We start from the raw sequence: 10,264 nt of genomic DNA on the forward strand, positions 1-10,264 counted from the left end.
TACGGCTTCTGTGTTCAAAGTACTGTATGGCTAATATGGCTGCAGAGGCACTAGACAACCACCTGTAGAACCAACGTAAGAAGAACGGGAAAAGGGCAGAGAGAGATACCTCGATCTTAAGTTAAAACTTTCCATAAAGGTTTTCCAGAAGCCCAAACACTAACATCCCTTTATAGCTCATTAGCAATCATTATCTCCTAGAAAGCTAGGATTTTGCCACCTTAAATAAAATGAAGTTTTACTTCTTAACGGTAAAACAGATACTAGAATATCAAATAGCAGATATCCTCTGTAGCAGGTTTTCTTTAAAAGGGGGGATTCACAATTTAGCTAAAACCAGTTGCAATTCGAAATGTATTCATATAAAAGGAATATCTTGCAACAGGACAAGCATTTTAAAGTTTAAAAGTTTTGACGTGCAGACACAGCATATTACATAGCTCAACTCTTAAATATTCAGAGTACTACAAGCTTTACCAATAGTTTACATAAGTACTCATTATAAACCTTGATTCAAGGTTTCTAACTCACACAGTCAGTCAATTTTCGCACCACAAAACTCTAACAGTAGAACTATTGATTACATGATAAAATCAGGTAGGCATTTGATATTATAGCAATATGAAGCCAAGAGAATGAAGATATGCCACAAACCCAAGAGCAACAAAACTTGGTATTATATATTCAGAATTTCTGAAGTATCTTTACATTAAATTATCATAAAAAAAAAGATAGAAAAAGATTGGGAAAATATGTTCCCACCATATCTGTCTAAAATGACATGACTCCTTTTTTTTTTTTTTTTTTTTAGGCAAAATATCAAGAAACAGCTATAGTTACCATGGTAACTATATTAAAAATAAAAAGGAAATGTGGAATGTTTTCAAGTGATAAGTACATTTAAAATGGGCACACTCGCTCACCAAAGAATCAAATATAACTTGAAGCGTAAGCTTAAAATTGCAGGAAATGTGTCATAGGATCATCAATTTTAAACTCTAAATGGTCTCATCTTTCTTAAGAGGAATAAAACATGTTATAATAATAGTAAAAAAGTTAATAAACTTTAAGGTATGCTGATAGTGAAATGTACTGAAAATTAATAGAAAGCAGTTTCTCTAAGAAGTAAAAAAAAATTGTAATAAATTGTAAGTTGTGTCAATATACCATAAACATAACAAAGGCTCACACAAGCATCCTTGAAATTGTACTTCTTTTCCATTTTAATTTGTTTCTGTGGAATAACTCTGAATATGTTTGCCGTAGGCATCCCTGACTTGATAGTTTAAACAACAAACACTGTTTTTGATCCTGCAACTACAGATCTACCATCTGATTCACAGCACCACCCTGTTCTGCATTTTTCTGTATGTAGATCTTTGCACTGTGATTCCCACTGACTGGGAAATTTTCCTCCCCTTAAATGGCTCCTTCATATCATTTGCTTTTCAATATTTTCAAGTTAAAATACCTCACAGAGGCTTTGTTTGTTCTATCTACAAAAGGACAACTTACTGTCACTTAGCTATATTTTACTTTCATAAGGACCATTACAATCTTCAATGACCCTATTTGCTCAATTAACTTTTAATTATAAATTATTTTGTCTATGATTATTTTAATGTAGCCCTTTCAAAGTAGGCACATTGTCTGCCACTTTCACTATGGGTTTTTCTAATGCTTGGTTGGTATCTGACATTCAGTAAGAACTCAACATACATTTTTAATAAGATATCTTGTAATGAAAATTTTACAAAAAGTAAGCACAATGAATGATAGACTCCATGAGAAAATGCAAGATTCATGATAATTAATGCCTCCCTGAAATCATATTCATGTAGAAAATATATGTTACCTTAAAATACATATCAAAATACATGTCTTGGCAAGAAACAGAAATCATTTTATCATTTTCCCTTAACAAATTATTAATGACAAGTTATGAGTCCCCAAGGTAAAAAGAATATTGAGACAATGAAACAAGATTTAAAGACATCAGGAAAATTAATAATGTTGAAAGGTGAAGTTTGAAGAAGAAATTGGAAATTTTCCAGACATCTGCTGTAGCGAGCTATCAGAAAACTAAGAGCACTTAGTGTGCCAGATGGAAGGAGAGTGCTTAAAGAAAAGATAAATTTACAGAGAAAAAAATAACAAAGTAATTATGAAGAAAAAAGGCCCTTTACAAATTCTTTAAGCAGTCAGGAGCTTCAAACAAACGATCATGATTCTTCTTTAATTTTTTTTTCATTGTTGAGGATTCATTGAGGGTACAAATACCAGATGCATTTGTTAGGTAAAGTTCCTCTTATAATTATGTCTTGCCCCCCAAAGGTGTGTCACATACCGAGACCCCACCCTCCTCCCTTCTTCCCTCTCACTGCTCTTCCTTTCTCCCAACCCCTTCCCTCCTTCTCTCTCTCTCTGCTCTCCCCTTCTCCCACCCCCACCATGTACTAAGTCATTAACTGTCCTCATATCAAGATTGAGTACATAGGATTCTTGTAAAGAACTTACTAAGAACAATGTGTTCCACTTCCATCCAGGTTAATACACAGGATGTAAAGTCTCCACCTTTTTTTATGTGAATAGTATTCCATGGTATACATATAGCACAGCTTGTTAATCCATTCCTGGGTTGGTGGGCATTTAGGCTGTTTCCACATCTTAGTGATTGTAAATTGAGCTGCCGTACACAGTCTAGTGCGAATGTCTTTATGGTACAAGGATTTTTTCCTTCTGGGTAGATGCCCAGTAATGGTATTGCAGTATAAATGGCACATCTAGCTTGAGTTCTTTGAGGGTTCACCATATTTCCTTACAAAAAGGTTGTACTAGTTTGCAGTTCCACCAGCAGTGTAAAAGTGTTCCTTTCTCTCCACATCCACACCAGCATCAGCAGTTTTGAGATTTTGTGATGTGGGCCATCCTCACTGGGGTTAGATGATACCTTAGAGTGGTTTCGATTTGCATTTCTCTAATAATTAGGGACAATGAGCATTTTTTCATGTTTGTTAGCCATTCATTTTCTTTACAGACTGTTCTATTCATGTCTCTTGCCCATTGATATATGGTATTGTTGGCTTTTATCATGTGGATTAATTTCAGTTCTCTATAGATCCTAGTCATCAAGTTTTTGTCTGATTCAAAATATGGAAATATCCTTTCCCATTGTGTAGGTTGTCTATTTGCTTTGGTTGTTGTCTCCTTAGCTGTACAGAAACTTTTCAGTTTCATTAAGTCCATTGTTTATTTTTGTTTTTGTTGCAATTGCCCCTGAAATCTTCTTCATAAAGTCTTTTCCAAGGCTGATATCTTCCAGTGATTTTTCTATGCTTTCTTTGAGGATTTTTATCATTTCATACTTTAAATTTAAGTCCTTTATCCATTTTGAATGAATTTTAGTAAGTGAAGAAAGGTGTGGATCCAGACTCAGTCATTTAGATGTGGATATCTAGTTCTCCCAACACCATTTACTGAATAGGGATTCCTTCCCCCAGGGTATGTTCTTGTTTGATTTATCGAAGATTAGTTGGCTATAAGATGTTAGTATCATTTCCTGGTTTTTTAATCAATTCCAAATGTCTATGTCTCTATTTTTGTGCCAGTATCATGCTGTTTTGACCAGTAGGGCCTTGTAGTACAGACTAAAGTCTGGTAGGCTGATGTCCCTGGCTTTGTTTTTGTTTCTCAGGGATTTTTCTGATTCCATAAAAACTAAGGATTATTTTTTCCAAGTCTTGAAAGTCTGATGTTGGTATTTTAATACAGATGGCATTGAATCAGAAGTACTTGCTTTGGGAAGTATAGACATTTTAACAATGTTGATTATTTGCAGCAGCAATAAGCATGGTATATTCTTCCATTTGTTGATATTCTCTGCTATTTCTTTTCTTAGGGTTTCATAATTTTCTTTATATAGTTCCTTCACCTCTTTTGTTAGGAATATTCCTAGGAATTTCTTTTTCTTTGAAGCTATAGTGAAGGGAGTTGTGTCCTTAATTAGCTTCTCATCTTGGCTATTATTGCTGTATACAAAGGCTACTGACTTGTGGACATTGATTTTATATCCTGAGACGTTACTATATTTTTTGGACTCCTATATTCCAGGAGTCTTGCAGTTGAGTCTTTGGGGTTCTCTAGGTATAAGATCATATTGTCAGCAAAGAGGGAGAGTTTGACCTCTTCTGCTCCCATTTGGATGCCCTTTATTTCCTTCTCTTACATGATTGTATTGGCTAGAACTTCCAGCACTATGTTGAATAGTAATGGCAACAGAGGACAACCTTGTCTTGTTCCAGTTCTAAGTGGGAAAGCTTTCAGTTTTACTTCATTCAGTAAAATGTTAGCTGCGGGTTTGTCATAGATGATTTCAATCAGTTTAAGAAATGTGCCACCTATGCCTAAACTCTTGAGTGTTCTAATTAGAAAAGGAGGCTGGATTTTATGGAATGTTTTTTCTGCATCTATTGAGAGGATCATGTGCTCTTTGTTTTTGCTTCTGTTGATATGGTGAATAATGTTTATGGACTTACATGTGTTAAGTCAGCCTTGCATCCCTGGGATGAAACCTACTTGATCATCATGGTCATAGTTCTTAACTTCTTTCAATGAAACTTTGAAGGTAAAATCTAAAAATAATACAAAATAACACTAAATTGCTCTTAATTTGATTATTAGTAGTCTATAACAATGCCATTGAGTTGTGTACATTCATTTTGTAACCTGGAACTTTGCCAAGGTAAAATATCAAGTGTAGGTGTCTTTTGGTGGAGTCTAGGGTTTCCTTGACCGCCCCCCCCCCAAAAAAAATCATATCAGCATAGAAGGATAATTTGACTTCCTCTTCCCTGGTACAGATACTCTTCATTTTTCTCTCTGCTATGACTAAGATTTCCACTACTGTGTTGAATAGAGATGGTAGTAGTGGGCACCCTTGTTCCAGTTATTATGGGGAATGCATTCAACATTTGTCCATCCATTATGATGTTGACTCTGGATTTGTCATATACGGCTTTTATATATTTGTGGTGTGTTCCTTCTATGCCTAGTTTGTTAAGGCTTTTTATCATGAGAGCGTGATGGATTTTATCAAATTCTTTCAATATCTCTTGAGATGATCATTTTTTTTCTTTGTTTCTGATTTTTTTATGTGGTGAATCTCATTTATTGATTTGTGTATGTTCAGCCATTCTTGCCTACCCCGGATGAAATCCACTTGAACATGGCAAATTATTTTATTGATGTGCTATTGAATTAAGTTTGCTATTATTTTGCTAAGGATTTTTGCATTTACAGTCAAGAGATATTGGTCTGTAGTTTACTTTTTTTGTTGTTATGTCCTTTTCTGGCTTTCATGTGAAGGTGAAACTGACTTCATAAAATGAATTAGGGAGAATTTCCTCCATCTCAATGCTGCCTCTTAATTTCTGTAGGATAGGTACCAGTTCTTTGTAGGTCTAGTAGAGTTTGGCTGTGAATTCATCTGCTCAGGTGCCTTTTTTGTTCTTTGGAGATTTTTGAACACTGGTTCAATATTGCAGCTCACTATTTTTCTGTTCAGGATTTCTGTTTCTATCTGATGCAGGCCTGAAAGGTTAGGTGTTTCCAGGAGTTTATCCATGTATTTTAGGTTTTTTAGTTCATGTGTGTGAAGTTTTTTGAGTACAGGCATTCACAGATGATATTTTATATGTCTGCATTATCAGTTGTACTGTCTCCATTTCATTTCTGATGGAGCTAATTTGAGTCCATTCTTCACTATTTCTGGTTAGTCTGGCTAGTTTTCTATTTTTTGCATATAATCTCAAATAAACAACTTTTTGTTTCAAATATTCTTTGTATTCTTTAAATTTCCTTTTCACTTAGTTTTCCATTTTTTCTTCTGCATACTGTGGTTTTCTTTGCTTCTCTTTTTCTAGTTAATAGAGATATAATATATTGATAATTTTTTTCTTTCAATTTTTTTGATGAAGGCATTTAAGTATATGAACTTGCCCTTAGGTTTACTTTGGTTGTTTCTTAAAGATTTTTAAAGCTAGTGTCCTCTTTGTCTTTCATTTGAGGAATCATTTAATTTTCATCTTAATTTCACCATTAACCTAAGCATCATTCAGCAGTAAGTTGTTTAGTTTTCATGATTTTGTGCACATTTGAGAGTTTCTCTCAGAATTGATTTTTAAATTCATTCCATTGTGGTCTGAAAAGATATAAGGTATGATTTCCACTTTTATGAATTTTCTGAGACTTATTTTGTGGCCTAAGATGTAATCAGTCTTGGAACATGTCCCATGCACTCATAGAAGAATGTATGTTCAGAAGTTTTGTGGTAGAATGTTCTATAATTGTCTGTTAGGTTTGTTTTAGAATCCTGTTTAAGTCCATGTTTATTTATTGAATTTTTTGCTTTAGTTATCTGTCCAATTCTGTCACTGGGATATAGGACTCCTTAGAAATTATAATGTTACTGTTTACTTCTATTATTACGTCTAGCAGAATTTTTTTTACGAATGTAGGAGCTCCTATGTTAACTGCACATATATTTAGGATTCTTATACCTTGTTGTTGAATTGCTCTACCATTATAAGATGAACATCTTTAACTTTTTTCTTACAATTATTTATTTAAAGTGTGTTTTATTTGATATAAGAATGGCTATATCCACTTTACATTAATTTGCATGAGCATGAAATATCTTTTTTGCCCATTTACCTTGAGTCTGTGTGTTTCCTGGAGAAATAGATGCATTTCTTAGAGATAGCATATACTTGTTTTACTTTTTTTTATCCAGTCAACCAGTCTATGTCTTTTAAATTCAATGTTAAGACTATACTTGTTCAGCATTAGTATTGATGTGTGGGGTGCCGTTCTGTTCACCATAATGGATAACACCTTGTTGTTTTGTTTTCCCTCTCAGGTTATTGGAAATAAGGTGCACACTTTAATTTTTCATTGTTTTAGGGTGGTGTGTATTTATTATGCATCTCCAAGTATAGTGCAATTTTGGACATCTCTTACAGGGCACGTTTAGTAGTGATAAATCCCCTTAGTTTTTTGATGTCTGGAAAAGTCCTTATTTTTCCATCATTTATGAAACTTAACTTTGTGAGATACAAGATTCATGGCTGACAGGTTTTCTATTTAAGAAGACTAAAAATGGGGCCTCAATCCCTTCCACATTGTAAGGTCCTACTGTTGGCCTTTGTAGGTTAATTATAGTTTTCATCTTTCAGCTTGTTGAATTTTCTTCTTCATTTTGGCTTCATCTATGTTGATGACTATGTGTCTTGAACATGTTCTATTTGCTATGAATCTTCCTGGTATTCAGTGACCATTTGGTACCTGGACATCTGAATCCCTGATGATACTGGAGAAGTTTTCCTCAATAATTCCCTCAAATAAATATTCCATAATTTTTGCTTTTCCTTCTTCTCCCTTGGGGATACCTATGATTCTTATATTGGCCCACATTGCATAGTCTGTATTTCTCTGAGCAATTGTTTATTCTTTATTCTTTTTTATGTATCTTTGATTGACTCAGTTAGTTCACGGGCCTTATCTTCAAGCTCTGAAATTGTTTCTTTTGACAGGTCTACCCTGTTTGAAGATAACTCCTGTATTTTTGAAATTTTCTGAAAGTCTTTCTTTTCTTTAAGTTGTGTTACATGTTTTTGTATATTCTCTGTCTTTAGTGACTTCTTCAATTTTTATTCATAGCCTAATTTTTTTTTTTTTGCATTTTCAGGATGGTTTTCAACTTTTTTCTTCAATCCCATTCATCTTATTTACTATCCAATTCATTTTTGGTTTCCATTCTGACATTCCAACAATCTCCTATAGGTTGGATTCTGTTGTTAGAGATTTATTTTGTGGAGTTGTTGCAATAGCATGTTTTTCATGTTCCCAGAGTTCTTATACTTGTTCCTTCTCATCTGAAACCTCTTCTTTCCACTCAAGACAGATAAGTTTGCAGTTTTCCTATTCTCTTATGCTGGGAACTCTCCTACTTAGCAGTGCATATGTGTCCATCATGGAGGAAGGACCCAGAACAAGATGAATAGATGTGCTGTGAGCATTTAATACTACTACTCTCCTTCATCTCTTCTCACACCATCCCCCTGTCGTTGTCACTGTCCATTCCCTGTGTTGCAGAGTGAGTGAAAACATCACCTAGTTCTGTCTAGAATTGTGACTAACAGCCTGTACTGGCTTTAGTGCTGCTCCAGTCAGATCTGTGGGTGGTGATCCATTTAACTTATGGATACTTAGGTGCCTTGAATTGCCCAAGTTCAAGGGCTGCAGTGATTGTTTGCCGCAGCTGGCTTCAGAGCTGTCCCCACTCAAATCTGTAGGCAGCAGTGTTTATTGGTCATCACTGGCTTGAGCACAACCTTGCCTGTACCATGGGCAGTGGCGATTGGTGTCTGGCTTGAGGGCTGCTCCCCTCAGATATTTGGGTGGCTCCCCTCAGATGTTTGCCAGTGGGTGCAAGCTTGAGCATAGCTCTACCTATTTGCAGACAGTGGTGATTGTTAGCTCCCTTCAGCTGGAGAGCTATCTAATTTAGATCCATGGGGGGCAGTGATTGATGGACTGTGAAGTGGTAGTTTCTTAATAAAGAAGGTAAATTACATAATTATCTTCATCCGAATTTAAACATTCTATGAATATAGCAATAGCCATGATTTGAGTAATTTATGTTATATGTCTCTATCAAATATCATGTGTATCCTATAAATAAATACAACTTATGCACTCATAATAATTAAAAATAAAAATATTAAAAAATAAATAAGAAATATATCATTAATAAGATGAAAAATCCAGACATAGCCTGAGAGAAAATATTTTCAAATCACTGATCTGATTAAAGACTTACATTTAGAATATATTAAGACCTCTCAAATTTTATATTATGGTTCAAACACAACCATAATATAAAAAATAGTGATTTGAGCAGGTAATTCATCAAAGAAGATATATAAATGGCAAATGAATACATGAAAAATATTCAACATCAATATTCATTGAAATATGCAAATTTAAAGTACAATATAAGATAGATACCCCTGAAAACCTACTTGAATGTCTAAATTTTAAAGGACTTAAAAAAATAAAATAAAATAAAATAAAGGACTTATAACAAGTGTTAGTGACAATGTGGAAGAATTGAAACTCTTATACATTGCTAATGGAAATGTAAAATTTATGCAATCCCTTGCAAAAAAACAGTTTGGCAATTTTCAAAAACATTAGACTTATACTACTATGACCTAGCCATTCACCTTCTACGTATTTACCCAGGAAAAATAAAAGCATATGTCAAATCAAATCTTGTATACATATTTTCATAACTTTATTTATAACTGTAAAAGTGTTATAAAAAAGAATAGAATGCCTATTAAAAATGAATGAATAAACAAAATGTTGTGTAACCAATCAAAGGAATAATATTCAACAATAAAATGGAATGAAATGTTGATACACATAACATGGATGAATATGAAAATTATGCAGTGCAATAAAAGACCAAAGCACATACTCTAGTATTGCCTTTACATAAAATTGTGGAAAACACAAGCTATGCTATAGTAAAGCAAATTATCGTTTTAGACTCCAGGGATTAGGGTTTGGAGTAGGTAGCAAGGAAAGGCAGGAGAGACTCATTTCTCAGGGACATAGGGAACCTTTGGAGACTGGTAGATTTGTTCATTATCTTGATTGTAATGATGGTTTTACAGGTATATAAATATGTCAAAATTTATTAAATTGCATACCCTAAATATATGAGGTTTATGATATTTAAATTAAATCTCAGTAGACATACAATAAATAAATAAATCTATATCATTAATCTTTTAGATTTAGATCATTCCAATACCACCATTTTAGTTATTGTTGAGTACATCCTCACTTATTAAAAAAAGAAGAAAATGTCATATGCCATCAAATAGCCACATTTAATAAAATTTAATGATAGTCACACTCTTTAAGGACATTGTTAAGTGAAACTCAATTTTTTAATCAGTGAGTGGCAGCATAGAACACAATAGCTACTAAATATAGTATGTCATTGCCTTACTTTGTCTTAAAACACCAGAAGTTTTATCCATCATTGCCCTAGCACCATCAGAGCAAATGTTAGCAGAGTTGTTCTAGAATCAGTCAGGAGATTTAAAAAGTACTCAACATTTGATTATGTTAGCTCTCCTTTTGTTATTATTTGCTAAGCATTTAAACACACACACACACACACCTTGATCGT

Source organism: Nycticebus coucang, chromosome 10 (assembly GCF_027406575.1).
Source record: "Nycticebus coucang isolate mNycCou1 chromosome 10, mNycCou1.pri, whole genome shotgun sequence".
In the NCBI taxonomy this organism is placed as follows: domain Eukaryota; kingdom Metazoa; phylum Chordata; class Mammalia; order Primates; family Lorisidae; genus Nycticebus; species Nycticebus coucang.